At 46.6% G+C, this 16,147-nt stretch overlaps 1 protein-coding gene across 1 annotated transcript in view; it reads right to left on the reverse strand.

Annotated features, from left to right (window-relative positions):
- LOC120894822 overlaps window positions 1-15,596 on the reverse strand; it is a 102,862-nt gene extending 87,266 nt beyond the window's left edge. The window contains exons 1-2 of the mRNA XM_040297662.1: window positions 15,463-15,596; window positions 13,418-13,736 (exon numbers count right to left, since the gene is read on the reverse strand). The gene's annotated coding sequence lies outside the window, so the exon portion shown is untranslated. The remainder of the gene's footprint in view (window positions 1-13,417; window positions 13,737-15,462) is intronic.
- Window positions 15,597-16,147: the final 551 nt, after the last annotated feature.

A 16,147-nucleotide genomic window follows, 5' to 3' on the forward strand; every position in this document is an offset into this window, starting at 1 on the left:
CAACGAAAAATTACACATTCATAGAAAACAAGATGCCCCTTTCACTGACACTAACATGCTTCCCCAGCAACGTCACGACTGCAGGCCTTTTGTCGTACCATTTTGTCGCTTTTTTGGAGAGGTGGTGGGAGGGGGGGGGGTTGAAATTTTCAACCTTATTGCAGCTGCACCCGACCAACCAGTTCAATCGCTCGGAAGCTTACAAGCGATCATCATACATTGCTCGCATCCCGTACAAACATGCTCAGACGACGCGGAAGTAAACGTTTGTCACTGTGTGTGTGTATGTGTGTGTGTGTGCAGTATGAAACGCAAAACCGGTTCCGGAACTGGAAGAAGCGTAAATGCAAGACACGGTCGGTTGCCTGGCAGGAGAGAGTGAAGTAAATCAAGATGCAATCGTTTCGGCTGCTGCTGCTCCAAAGTGGTGGCACTATCTGTATGAGAATATGTGTGTATTGACAATTTGCAGCATAAATGGGTATTTTTCATTGATATGAGGTTTTGGGAGGTAAAAGGAGAGGTAAAGAAAGGAAGGAAAGACATGCAGGATAAAATTGCACCACTTTAGATAGAGCTCGCTGCCTGGCCCGAGCAAGATCATGATGCTTCGATTATTGAGAACTATGCCAAAAGTGCTGCCATGTGTGTGTGTGTGTGTGTGTGTGTGTGGGTCTGCCGTTGCAATGTGCAATATTGCCATTGTTATCCTGACTGCAGTGCAGCATGCATTTCATTATGCATTTGCCCATGATTATGATTGCATTTGCAGGGGTAGATTGCAACGCAAAATGGGTAGAACAATGTATCCGAGACAGTGGAATGAGCCGCTACGTCTCCTCTGGATGGATAAAATTCAACACAGTCTGATTTTACAGCACCACCCACTGGGAAGTAGAGAGACAGAGAGAGAGAGAGAGGGAGAAAGGTAAGCAGGTGCAGCAAACACGAATGACAAACATACAAGGTAATAATACTCTAACTATTACACTCACAATACCACCTCCCGCCACCATTCGAAGCATGGTGGAGCTTACTGTCGAGAATTGCCCGTAGGCGGTACGCTTTGTTTGAACTTTTAATTGCCTGCGCTGAGCCGTAAAGCAAGAATTATTACTAATCCCCCTTTCGCCCCACGGTAAGATGGATCGTATCGCTATAATCGCAAACTAACCAGCAGCAAAGCAAGGGGTGCAGTTTGAAGGCAGCAGTAGGAAAATTCAATTACACACACCACAAAAGCATGCGGGCAAGCAGTAATGGGAGAGCTCGCAACAGCATGTGTCAGCACATGCCAGTATGTCGGGCTCGGACGGGGTGGCTTCCTATATGCACCAGTTGGCAAATGAATTTCGTGTGTAAATTGAGCAAAAATGGAAATTTCTAGCCGGTGATAAAAAAAATGCTCCACCGAACCGAAGCTTCCTGGTACTGCAGGGTTTACTTGCAGCTAAAATCGCACTATGCAGAAAGCGTTGGAAAGTTGGATCGATTTCATTGGACGTCTGCTCCTGTGTGTGCAAATATAAAAAGCGAGTGAACAATGCCACCCCAAACGTGTAGGATTTTATTTCAATTTCTCAAAATCCTTTATTTCGAGCGGCGAGAGCTTTGGCCGGGCGTTCTGCCTCCGCACACAAAATGGACTGAAATGCAAAGCTGTGTAAAACGCTCGTTTACCGGTGACACACGAGACACATTGCGAAACGTTCGTCCGAAACTGTCCCATTGTGCCTCTGGGCTGTGGGTAACCGTGTGTGTGTGTCTGTGTGTCCAGTGTGGCTATGGTAACGCTCACAGCAATCCAGTGCTCGGTGAGACGGTGCTGGGCTGTTGGCAAACCAAAAAAAAAACGACTTACAAAATAAAAGAGCAAACAGATAAAATGATTTTACAACGAAGTATTTCTTTTTTTGTAGCGCATTTTTGTTCAAAAGCTCGCGCAAATCAGTGTGCAAAGGAAGACATTAAACCGGATACAGCTCACATCACGGGTGCGCGTTCAGCGTGCCAGCCAACCAACTAAAGGTGAGCAGACAGAGGACATCCGAGACATGCGAATATTTGCAGGTCTCCTTTTTTTGTTTTTTGTTCTTTTTGCCAGGTTTTATTTTAGTAATCTAGATTCAGAATAGCATTTTAATGTTTGTTTGACGTGGGAGGAAGCGAAAAAAAAAACGAAAGCGCCACAGCGTGCACGTGCCAGTATTTGTCGTTGCCAGGGCAAGTGAAAATTGAAACGTTTGTACGTACCGTACACGAGGCTTCCAAATGGTGAGGACGAAAATGGTGCACCGTCGGGCACACCGTTGTGCTCGTACACACCCCGCGTGCATTATGGTGCGGGCACAATTTAACGCTAAACGGTAATTCCACTACACTGGAATAAGATGGGTACACGCCAAAACTGAAAGAAAAAGAACCGGGACAAGCTTTTTGCTTCTGCTCGTTGCTGCTCATTCATATACATTGCATCAGACGCAAATCAAATAAAGCATGAAGCGAAGAGGCAAATGTCTCCATTGTGTTGCTTATCAGCGATGAAACGGACGAAACAGAGGCTGCGAGTCAATGTATATGTGCTACTACTACCACCACCACCATTCATTCGCTACAATACAATACACCCCTGGGATGGCCTACTTTGATGTGTAGGGAAAGGGACAATAGTTTTCACAAAAGCCTACCAGCAGGCTGAGCTACCGGGCGTCTCCATCGAGCTTTGGTGCCGTACTGTAACAGGGAAAATGGCTGCTAACGATGGGCTACCGTTCTGGTGCTGCTGTTGCTGCATATGGAAAACATTCTCTCTCTCCTATAGTGCCACTGATATTCGAACAGTGATTTGATGTGAATAGAAACCCCCACCAGGAGCACCAGCACCAGAGCCCAGGCAGGCAGGCAGCCCGAACCAGTGAGCAAAATAAATATAGAATGCATCTTATACGCGCTGCGGATTGCATACACAACGGGCCTGAGCGGTGAAGACGCGCAGTATGGTAAAGCGCTTACCGCTGGCATGGTTTCCCCCTTTTTTGCTCGAAGCGCGGTGGAAATTGTGCATCGCATCGCATCACGCCCGGGATGACAGTGCTGGGCGGGCCCGAGAGACAGCTGTTGACAGCGCATGATACGGTGCGGTACGGTGTGCAGTTGCAATTTTGTCTTCCTGCTGCCGGCAGTACCATCGGAAGCAAGAATAAATGGCCAAGCAAATTGACTTTATTATCATATTCGCAAGATCATTCGCACAGCGTGTACCGCCGGTTGCGTCTTTCCGTGCGCGATGATTTCTGTGGGGAATTGCTGATGCTGCGGAGCACTCTTTCTGTGCGAGTCGTGGCTATTCTTTGGGAATATGATTGGTAAATATTGGTGGAGTTTTGCTGAAGGTTTAAGAAATATCTTATAAATGTAGATGATGATGTAATATGAAAAGTTGGAATAATATTTAGCTTGCTATAATTGTATAGAAACCGCTGTTCAGGGGTTGAATGGCCATTTGAAATGCGTTATATATTATTATGTGTAACTTTGTATCTGGAGCTTTATAACTGTTTGTTATTATCAAAAAACAACCTCTTCGCCCCATTGCGTCAATGTTCTAGCTTAGAATTAAGGCATTGTTTCTTCAAGCGTTCCCTAGAAATGTTCAAAACTTGACACACTTACAAACGCAACCAACTTTTTCAAGATTTCAGGAAGAGTGAGCCATGATACTCAGGGAAATTCATTTTTCCGACGTATGTAAGCGCATTTTGTTCTATCCTTTCCTTCATGACATTGTACACCTTTGCACTCGTCCGCGCGCATCCCGAAACTCCCGAACCCGAACCGAAGAATGCATGGTTGTGTCACCCGTGCTCCAGATCTTTTGGTTGGAATCTAATCTACCTGATGCGCCCTTGACGAAAGCAACAGCCCGTAAATAGTTGTTTGATGGTTGCTGCTGCTGCTGCTCAAGACGTGCCTGTGGCAAACTAAGAAACGGTAGAGCAGTGTTGTTTGTCCCTTTAACTTTTTTGGACCCCTTTTCACGAAACTGTACGCAATGCGCTGCGTCATTCCACCACAGATGCAGATGTTTGCGTCAAGTGGCTACAATAACAAAGACGCAGCACAGTTTGGCCGTTACATCAAAAGCTGTTGTTGTGGAGAAATTGTTAAACATACTGTGTCCTTATCTTACAAGAGAAAGAAAGAAAAAAAATCCGCCGCACACATTCCTAGAACATGCATGGCTGCATATTACTGTGGAACTATGGAGAAATACAACAACAAAAAAAGGATCATAAGATGGAGGCAAACATCTACCGTCGGATGCCAACGCAAAGCAGGGCCATCTTTCTGCTGTCCTTTGTTGGATCAGCTCTTGAGACGGAAAAAGCTCAAACGAATAATGCAAAAGCAAACAATTTCTTCCCGAGTGGTGCTCCATCCGCCCGGAGGGTTAAGCAGTGCTTATAGGGGTAATGCTTTTCTTTTTTTAGAAATGCGCGCAGATTTTAACATTTTTGAGTAGCACTGCTCAAACAAACCGTTCCATGATCCATATTTTACAAGAGTCCTGAAAATGAAATGTTTTCATCCGCTCCCAATCCATACTATCCTCCCTGTCGTCCATCACGTTAGTTACCGTCTATAAATAGTGCCAATACTGTCCATACCTACTCGATCGCAACAGTCGTTTTCGCCCATTTCGAAAGCTCACTTTCATTCATTCAAACTGTCCAACGGCGAACGACGTGACAGTTATCCGAACCCAGACCCTGCTCACAACCGTTGACAGAGTGCTCCAAAGCTGTCTCCAGCAACCTTCGCTTGCAGCGTCAGCATTTTTCCTTCCTCCACAAACACAACGCTGGTGAAATAAATCGCATTTTAAGCGCATTATCCCATCAGCGCGTTGTTGAGCAAGCTTGAAAGGGTTCACTACACTATCGCCAACCGTCAAGATGATGTGCTCAGACAAGACAAGCTACAGCTACTTCTCGGCAGGGCTGCTTATTATTGTTGCTCGGTTTATAACTGTCCACCACGAATGGAGCCTCATTACTTATGTAGGCAATTCCGCTGAGTAGCTCCGGAGTAGTTGCCGGAAACCAGCTCCTTAACAGAGTTTATTGCCTTCACCGCCGGCTCCGCCGGTTTGGCGTTTGATTTCGCCTGCTTTGTTTCTTAAGGTACGCTTCACGCGAGCGAGCAAACGAGCCTTTTACATCGGTACACCGGATGAAGGCGAGCATAAACTTGCCTTATTTATACGATACTCTAGGCAAAGGGAATCTTTTCCGAGCGTCTTGGGCTCGGAGTGCTTCCATTGCCAGGGTAGCAAATGCTGCACGCGTTCCTTCATTTCCTGTGCATCAATTCGATACTTTATAGCGCATATAGAAACTTCACTTCCTGCGTTCCATTTGCGAGATGCGGTAACATTCGGCGAACTGTTCGCAGCTATTTTGCTCTCGTTGGTGCATTGTTTTGCTTCCGGCTGGAATAAATTTGCCCTTGTTTTGTTTCAACGCAATGTAGAAACCTTACCCGCAAAACAAAACCTTCTTGATTCCCGGTATGTGAGAGCACGCACGTCATAAATGGATGAGCAAACACGTTGGAGGATGCACTTTGCCACTGTGAAGTTTCGCATTGATATGCATGTTTTGAGCAGGGTTTTAGTATGAAACTCCCCGAGTGGTTTTGGGCCAGAGCTGTTTTTTCACGAAATAAGCAGTTCGCAAAGAACTTTTCTGGGCTGTAGTGTACGCAACCTTCTGAGAACAAATGCGGCATACAAGGAGGAAAATGAAGTAAGACAAGGTATTTCAAAGTTGAACAATGTTTGCCCCAGACAATGGCTTCTGGAGGTATTAATTTCCATGAACTTTTGAAGCTTTGTTTTCCAATTCCACGTATTGTTTGGTAATTGTTTCCTTCTATCGACTTTGTTGCCTTGTAGGAATGAAGCACAATACGATGCTAGTGCTGTGGTTTTATCCGTAGCGTAATTTTGCGAAATTTGAAGACTCGTAATTAGAGCGAGCTTTCAAGTAGAGCATCACGGCTCAAAGCATCGACCCTTTGTGTGGATTTTTGAACTTTATAATTTTTTTAACAGTAGATGTATTCATAAATCAACTCAAAATTCAAGCATTATAGTGTTGTCTCTTGCTCATAGATTTTTTCTATATTTATTAAATAATAAATACTATAATAATGCCTATCTGATGAGTCCTCTTAAGATGGGTAACTGTCAAATGTTTCCTCCATGGCAAAAAAAAAACGATAAGCCCTACTTTAGATAGTTATATCGTACCCTTCCAACCAAAGCTAAAAATAGACTTCCCAAAAAATATCGGCATTATATTCTTCAATGATAATTCGAAGCGGTGTTCAAGGAAGCATTAGATAAGCTCCTGGTAATTACTTCTACCATCCGTCTCGAGTAAAGTGGCTTATTTACCGAGAAAAAACATAAACCACCATCACCATGCCAACAGGACAGCCGATTGTAAACATTGCAAAAACACCCTCACATACACACGCACACACACACACACACACACACACACACACACACACACACGATTTAAGGAAGCTTCCCAAGCAGTGAATCAATTTCGCCGGTGTGGTTTTTAATCCAATAAGCGAATACACGCATCGTATAGCTAGACACTTACTCCAAAAAGCGTCCGCACGTCCCAGCGACCGGTCGGCCGGGGTTAATAATTTATCCGATTTGCGCCAGAAAACATCATGCACCACACTCCTTCTCCTTGTCCTTTCTTGCTTCGGGTAGAGCCAAGCCCCAGAACCGATCAAGCTTCACACCCGGCGTGCCGCAGCATCCGCACGCAACACACACACACACACAGAGTACTCATTTCATTAAAATTCAAACAGATTATGGCGAGCCATCCCAAAAGTGATCAGCCGTAACGCGTTGACACGAATGTCAAGCACTGTGCACGAAAACTTTCTCTCGACCCCGCTCCTTCTCTCTCACACACACAACCACGCTCTACCTCTTTCTCGTTCCATCTACACGCACGCTCGACTAGATACACAATGAGGAAACTTTGTGTGCCTACAAGCACGGGGGGGTTCCCAAACCAACCACGCGTGTGTTTGGTGAGGGTGCGCGCGGGTGCGCGCGTGTTTGTACCAACCACAACGCAACGGACGCAACGTGACTCACATGGTAAGCGAGTTTCTGCCGCGCTGCCACCACTACACGGTACGGCAAATATGTTTTGCCCGCGGAGATTCTCTATCAGCACGTCAGCACGCCTCCTTTTCCGTCCCTTGTCCCTTGCGACATCTCTGGCCAAAAAACTCCTGTCACCCCGTGCGAGTGGAAAGGGAAAACAGAAAAAGGGAAGCGCCCGGGAAAACTAACACGATGTGAAGGATGTTGGCCAAAGAGTTGGACCCGGCCGGCCGGTTACATCGGCGAAAGTGTAGCCGGCTAGGCCCGGCCTAACTTTGTCATTCTACCGTAATGAAGATGGTGCGCGGGAACAGGGGGTCCTGCTGAATTCCTATCTCGTGCTTCCCTATCCGACAGCTCGCGGTTTGCCCAAAACCCTGCGTTCCATCAGGATGTGTAAAACTTTTGTGTCAAGATGTGCCCGTTTCGCAGGGGTTTGCGCTAAACTTAGGTCACCAAAGTGCACGTCCGCACGACGCACGCCGTACGACCGACCAGCCATTGGAAGCCACTCGGTTCGAGAAGTTGTGGAACACGGTGATCCTCCTGCTGGAGCTGTCAATGCTGGTCGTCGCATCGCTTTCGCAAGATAAGCCATACAGCCGTACAGCACAAGACGTTACCATCGTCCTTCCCGTAAGCCGTGGGAGGACACATATTTCGAGCACCCCTATGCCCACTTGTGCCGAACAGGGCCGGCGGATGGGGAGGAGAAAACCTTCGCTTCAGCACAGGTCAAGTTGAGCACACCGGTTCGTCCACTCGTCCACTCGCCCCGTGAGCCGTGCAAGAAATCGCACAAATCACGACCATCGGAAGATGTGGTCGCCTTGCACGGCAAACTAATAAATTGCATACTTGAGTTGCGCTGAGCGTAAGGATAAGCTGCGTCCGTGACTGGGGGGCAACGGTTTGCGAGTACGTCCTCGGATGCGAAAACGCCGGGGCGCCATGGCAACGACCTATGCGACAAAATTATGAAATCGTTAAACTAAATTAAAGTTACGACCGCTCGTCATAACTGGCCACTTAAAAGTTGTGATAAAGCAGTCGCCCGCCCGCGCAACACGGATGGGGAGCTTTGCGATGAGTGGCAGGGCCACTAACACACGGCCATGCGATGCGTCCGGCCCGGCCAGCAGAACCCATCAGGTCCCAGGTGTATCGTAAGGTCGGTTTGGCAAAACGTTCGCTCATCCGCGGACACAAGCAGCTCGGTGCTGTTGATGTATGCTCTCGGAAGATAGGCGGAGAGCGTCGTCTGAACACAGGGAAAAAACACACACTCACAGATATCCAGAATTGTCAAGCATTGGCATTTTAATGGCATCCCGTCTACTCGAGGGGAGCTACGTACGCTTTGGGAAAGTTGGGAAGCTTTTTACCCACCCAACTTGACATGGAAGCCCTTTCCCGGGGCTTGCGCTACCTCCTGGCTGCACGATCTCATCATCGTAATCTTCACTGGCGCGGATGAAATGAAAGTCATTAAAGTTGGTCCAGGTCTTCGGGCAAGGATTGCAGTCACAAACCGGATCACAAGCGCTCACAAGCGGTGGGTTTTAATGAAAAATGTATTATCTTGCTGTTGCTCCCACTAGTTCTAGTGTGGGGCCCCGTTTTATGAGCAAGCCCGGGGCGGGTAAAGGCTTTTGGTGCTGTAAGTGCGATCTTACACCGGTACTGATAAACGGGGTCAGAACGTTTTACGACCACTGCGTGTGTGTGTGATGTGTACGGGGTGTGGAGTAGTTTTGCGTTTTTGAAATTCTAATGCCTGGCACTACAATGGAACTCGATCGTAAAACGCGCGTATGATGGCGCGAGGGCTCTGGTGGATCTTTTCTCCTAATCCTGGGCCGTGAATGGGGTTGCTAGAGTTATAAATGTCCTTCAATGATAGTTGATCAGAGTGTTCTGTATAAGGGAGCAGTGCACTTGAAGGCGTGTACACTGCAGAATCTAGGTAATGTAATGTCCACAAGATACTTTCATGTAGTGTTTCTTTTTTATGTCTAAATCTGTTTGACATTTGTGGTACCCCAATTCTTCATTAAATAAGCAAAAGCACATTTTAACTAACATCCATAAGTGTTGGCTATCTTCAAACAGACATCTAAAGCCTTAAAATCACTTTGAAGTATGTCACGTTAGCACGAACGATGGCAACTAATCAGCATACTTTGCTGCTAGTACTTTATTGCCCGTCCTGCTTAAAACAAAACCATTCCCAGCTTCCAGCTTATCCGACTCTTTGCACTACCAGTGCCCGAAACTAAAAGCATTGTGTCAGTGCTAATGCATATGACGCCATTTCCATTCAAAAAACGGCGTTCTGATCCCTGACACTTACTACAGGGCATCAGACTTCCCTGCATTCCCACGCTAAGCTGCCGCGCTACGTTCGCTGCGTTACATGTTTGCCGAAAACTTTCAGCATGAGCGCAAATTTGAATTTTGCGTGACTTTCGACTATGTTGTTTGGTGGCACTTTGCCGGAACGGTCACGGTTCGTTGATTGAGCGTTCCGTTCGGTAGCTCACTTCCCGCTTCCCGCTATGCTGCTTTTGCGTGGCAGTCCCAGGAGCGTGTGTGCGCGTGTTACCCTCAATGAAGGGAAAGTTGTGTTTTTTTGTTGTTTTTGTTGGGTTTTGTTTCGTTTGTCATACATCATACTCCCGCTGGCGTTGAATTTCCCGCGGGAAATCAGGGCTACGATGTGCTGATGGCGATAGCATTGACTTATGGTCGATTTACACGACGCTTGGGGTTGCGTGTGAGGGCAGGCGAGGAAGCAGGTGAGCAGCGATAGCAAATCATTCCGCTCACTAAATTAGCCATGTTTATTAATGTGTGTGACTTATGAATATGCCGAGCCGGGTTGATGCCGATCGGTGCTGCCAGCTTCGCTAATGGAAGGCTGGCTGTATTTGGAGGTGGAAATGCAAATGCAGTAGTTTATAATCATGAAGCTTTTTTGTTTATTGCAGTCTACCCTTTGGGTGCGATATAAATTAGCTGGCTGTGCTGGATGGAGCATAAAAAGGGCTTCCAAGAATTTATTGAATTTGAATATTGGTAACTGATCTGCTCGATCGATCAATCAGGCAGCATAAATTATGATTAATGTAACCAATTTCACAACCGTTTTCGATAATTATTTTTCAATAGGTTCAATACATCGATATCTAAGCCCAAAGCTCGTTATTCAAGCTGACAAAACATAGCATACCTTCAGGCGCTTAGTTTTAAAACAAACCTTAAAGATTTAACATCTACAGTAGCATTCACTTCTCTCTCACAGAAATCTAAACATCCATTCGCCTAGTAAGCATTCTGAGCCAGCCAATCAACACTACTACAATGTTCAGTCTCGCCCCTTAAACGAAACTAATCGCTCTAGTCAAGCTGCAAGTACGGAGTGAATGTATAAGGTGTCAAACATAAGACACAAAGTGTGAACCATGTAAATTGACATGCAAAATTCCAGCCATAGCCACCAGGCACTGCAAAATCCGATAAGAGCAGACGTCCCCTAGATCCAGACAAATCTGGTCAACAGTCTCATCCTCAAAATCACTCAACCTGCTTTGACAAACACTGCGACAACGTTCCATCTCGAGGGGACCTGTACTAGCTGTAAGATAGATTTACGTTTGAAATTACAATTGCAATACCAATTGGGATTTGCCAAGCAGAATTGCATCCTTCCCCCTCGATCAACCGACAATTGGATCGTGCTGATAGTGTGCTGAAAGGCAAATCAGCTTATCCAGCAAAGCTGCACTGCACTTATGCACTCCTCGGTACACTCCTTTGCTGTACATTCTGTCAAGGCACTGATTGCTTCGGGGGATTGTACGCCCCTCCCCGCCCCCCCCCCCCCCTCAAACCGTCTCCTAAAGTTCGATGTACATTCCCGCAACGAAGCGCCCTCCATTATGAGCGCGGTATCGAGCTGGGATCGATTTTCGAACTGCTGCGGAAAGTTTCGGGAATTGGAACCAGCATTTTCGTGCAGAGCGCGCGTTATCACAACACAGCTATCGATGAGCGGGAACAGCACTAGACACGCAGTGCCACACAGATTAGCGACTCACCCGGCGAACAAGGCGGTCCCAAATACGGCAACATCCGCTACAAACCTCTCAAATGCAGACCTCGCACGCAGACAAAGCGGGCAAAACTTTATCGTCTTTTCCTGAAAAGGGCGTTCTGTTGCGGGATGGTACAATTCAAAATTGGAATGAATATTTTCCCCTCCAACGGGGCGAAAACTTTTCCCTGCGGCTGTGGGAACTTACAAGTCACCGCCAGAACAGTGAGCCGTTGCGATAGGAAATGAACAACTGGCAGCAACGGCAGCAACACCAGTACTACAACTCTGCCCAAAACCAGCCAAACAGCCAGAAACAATGCAACACCATCGAGCGCTGCAAAACAAAAAGAGGTAAAGCCACTTGGGCGACAAAAGTTTGAGCCAGCCCTTTTGAGTGCTGCAACTGTTTGCAAGGCTTTGTTGCTGTGCTCGGTTTGCAACACTTGTTTATGGCTCTTGTGCTTTCGCTCGCCAACTTTGCAGCCAAACAGGGAAGACTAGAGTATCAGTTTTGTGTTTTATTCATCAATCATTGCCCTCAGGCGCTGGGGCATTTGAAATGTGCACACACACACACACCGAGGCACGTGTTTGGACCGGTTCTGCATTTGCAATTTAAATGTATTTCACTGTGCTTGATTTATGGCTAGGACAGCAGTTGAACCTGAATGGTGTGTGATCATTTTATAATCCTTTTTTATAGCGTCACGCACTTTGCAAGCCAAAGCGCACCCTTCCAATCATGTATTGGAAGTGCAAAATGATCGTCAATCCCTTCGCCAAAGCCACGCTAAGCGTTCGATTCGGTTGGTTTTTATAACTCTATAACTTTTCGCGGGGGCTTATCGGGCAAAGAACAAATAATCGTAAAATCGTCACATCCATCCAGCAGTCACGGGTGTCAGGTGTGGTACCGTTTAGTGTCAACAATATTTTTCCGATTTATGATGCGTGCCGCTTAATGAGCAAACAACACACACACACAGTGGACCACGGCGTGTACTAAGCACTCTATCTCCCACACCAAAACTCGTAAAGAAAAATCAAATGACTGTGTTTATGTAGCATGCACACTTACGAACCAAGTTTGCCATAAACGGCACAATGGAAGTAAAAAGAGAGAGAGAGGGGGAAAACCGGTATATGAGATAATAAATTTCAAGTGTACCATTTAATTGCGATTTGTTGCGCTTTCTATGGTTGCAAAAGTGCCCCCAAAACAGCACGGGGAATAGATTGCGCCCCCCCCCCCCCAAACCAAGGCCTGAGGTGTGAAAATAATTGCCTCGATGTTGCTAGCAACGATCCATTTCCCGGAGCGCGGGCGGAATCCTGGTAAGCGCAAAAGCTGGCCGAATTATTTAAGTGAAATATTTAGCAAAAATAATACGAGCATATTGGGATTTGCCAATGGTGCTTTGGGTCGTGGAAATAGGTAGGATTTGGTTTTGCAAAAATTGAGAGCATTCACTGGAACCGGTTTTTTTTTTTTTTGGATCTCGATTCTCGCTGTCGCTGAGTGTGGCTCCGTTACCATTTTGGGGGGCATAATCCTTAGCGCAAATTTATGACCACTTGCAGGGACGACCGTACCCAATGGCTAGCCCCAAACCGGGCTGGTCAACCTGATAGCCCGGTTCTTCTATTTACTTCTATGCTCAGGTGCGTTTTGTGTACGATTCCCACCCAACCGGGAACCGGGTTCGTGGTTTGACCAGTAAATATTTAACGATCTCTTGGGCAGCTCAAAACAACGGAAACAACCACACACACACACACACAAAATCCTCCACAAAGTTTATTTTGCTTTCGTGCTGCACGGACCTTTTGGATGGCAGTGGGAAGTTTTCATTTTTTGGTACTCTGCTCACATAAAGACACACACACACACACCTCTCGTGCTCATTCCCAACAGCACGTTACAGCGCTGTGAATCGTGTAGTTAAGGACAGGAAAGGTAAGTTTTAAAAAAAGGGCGACAAGAAGAGAGCCATGAAACGGTGAAATATAAAAATAAGCACGCTCTTCCCTTATCGCCGCACCATCCTCAGTAGGATGATTGTTCGCCTCCCTCCCACACGCTGTGGGTTCATTCGTTTAGCTTCACTTACATCACGCATCCGGGGATGGGACTTCTGGGGTCTGCGGGCAGCGGCCAGCCGTTTCGATAAACACGGGCGGGCGTCGCGGTGCACGACGTTAACAGCTTTTACATGTCACTTGTTTGATTAACCATCACAAACACATACACACACACACACATGCACACATACATCCGCACTCTGTGGGGCTCTCGTTGTATGTTGTTGTTTTTATTACTTAGTAAAATACACGCTTTTTCCACTGTCACGGGAAAGGTTCGGGTTCCAAGGGGGAAAGGTTTTGTTTTTACTTTGTTTAACGATTTCACCACATTCCTCCGTGTGTCACCTTAATTGAAGAGATAGCAATCGGCAAATGAGTGTTTACTGCACACCCGTTACTTTGCTCTCAACTTCTGATCAGTATAATATCACATTTTTATTTATTATTTTATGAGCTCAAATTGTTTGCTTAATTTGCTTATTTATTTGTCTTTTAAATAGTTTTAGCAACAAAAAAACGTATGACTCTTTGGTACGCTCTGGTACGTTGGTAAAAAGTAACAAAAAACCAAATCTTAATACCAATCACTAAACCGATTAAATGAAAAAGTTGTATGCCCGCCCCTCCAGCACTACCTATTTGTTCCTCCAAAAGGGATCAAAATTAAATTATATTCCAATATCCTCAGGCTAGTCGCCCGATATCTCAAACCCAGCAGGCACGTGGGCCTTAAGACGGTTCGCCCATGCTTGGCACGGGGCACAGCAACGAAACCCCAAAGTAAAAGAAAAGGAAAAAATAAAACCTTCACACGAATGATGGGCTGATAGATGATTCAATTTGCAATGCACCGCAACACACTGGGCGCCTCCACTCGTCCTTGTCCTTGTAGGCATGGGTCCTCCCACGACGGGCATCGACGGGAGCACCGAAAACACTGGAAATAAAATCAAATCCTACCCGGCTGCTACTAACACACTCCCACACATACAAACACACCTCTACACACAAAAGAAGGAGAAGAGGAAATATTACTCCTCCACTGGCTCCCTCCCACTCTCGCAACCAAGCCAACCCAACCCCTTTTTTATGGTGTAATAAGACTCGGTACACAATGGAAAAACGATTTTCAATGGCAGCGTTGTGAGCGTTGGAGCCGCAAAGGGAAGGAAAAATCTAATCTTCACAAAACCATCCGATCGTAAAAGGTCGTAAGTCGTCAGCGAACACACAGACGCACACGTTCACACAACTACACGCTTATTACATGCGCGTGCACACACACACACACATACATTTATATTCATCCTCAAACAATAGAGCGTAGCGGTCACAGGGCTGTAACACAAGCTCGTTGAACTATTTTTTGCTTGTTTGCAGTGTCGCTCCGCTACCAGGATATTCAACAAATCAAGAGGACATCATCAACACACACCCATATACAGACACACACACACACATGAAGGCATCCAGAAAAGCGCACACTTGGATGCGTTTCGAACTTCATTTGTCCTCGCCATTTTACAATGTGCACATTCAACACTTTCTCTGCTGCCGGTCGTCATACCATATAATCATGAACCGACACCCCCTGGTACCAGCCCTCCCCTTACCACTACTGCCGGGAACTCAGTGCTGGAACTTGGCGGATCGATTGATTTGCTCGTCCTTGGGCTTGTAAGGGCTTTACATTGAAGCTGTGAGCGCACGGAACGGGAGAAACGGGCCGGTCGCAGGCCGCGGGTTGCAAACTGTCACCGGGAATCACGTTTAAATCAACACCACTTACACACAGTGTTTTGCTTCCGAACATACACTTCCTCTCCGCTGGTGCGACCGAGATGCGGGTTCGATGTTAAAGGCGAATGTTACACCCTTCACAGAATTTGCGGTTTCGATTGTTAGGGCAAGCAAATTTGCTCATCTTTCGTTCCTTTTTTATGCACAGTTCTCGCAGTGAAATTGGAAGCATTTTGCCACAAAACTATACGCAAACGAAAGGGTGGAAAGCAATGTCGATGAGCGGCAGAAGAAGGTAAAAGAGCATCCGCTTACATCGCACGTAACAAACCTTCTCCGCAAACCGAACCGGGGCGAGATACCGGCAACCTCCGGGGCGGTGGGATTTTTTTGTTATCCTTCTTCTTAACGTTAACCGGGAAAAGGATCCTCAGCGCGAGGAGTCGCGCGATCACGTCCACACGTGCGGAGGTTCACCGAGAAACTGAACGCGTCCGACGCGAAGCAGCCTCCTCGAAGCTCGGCGTTCCGAACCGAAGCGAGCATCCTTTCGCGAGTAAATGACGTTACGCGTAACGCTATACCGTAACGCCTACTCGCCTACTGAGTGGTGGAGCACGTGCACGAGCGCACTCTTACCTCCGTGAGTGACCGTGCTGGCTATTTTTATCGCTCGCCGCAAGCGTGCCGGGTGAGTGACGGGTGAAAGAAAGTGTAAGTGAAACAGCTGTTGCCGCATTTGGGAGCTTGGGGGGGACAAAGGGGGTACAAAGCGTTTGATGCGAATGTTTATAGTGTATATATTTATGTTGAGGGTTTAGCATTAACCCGCCCGAAGGTAAAGGGGAGAGCCCTATTGCTGTCCGGTGGAATCACAACAGTAAATATGCAGTAAAATAGACTTCCTGATTAGGGATGGAATAAGCAAAACGACTGTCCGTTTTTTAGCCATTCCATTTATGTTTCCAATCAAGAATGGTTGTGATTTGTTGCAAAACCTGCTAAAAAAACTCCAC

This window comes from Anopheles arabiensis, chromosome 2, assembly GCF_016920715.1.
Source record: "Anopheles arabiensis isolate DONGOLA chromosome 2, AaraD3, whole genome shotgun sequence".
Taxonomy (NCBI): domain Eukaryota; kingdom Metazoa; phylum Arthropoda; class Insecta; order Diptera; family Culicidae; genus Anopheles; species Anopheles arabiensis.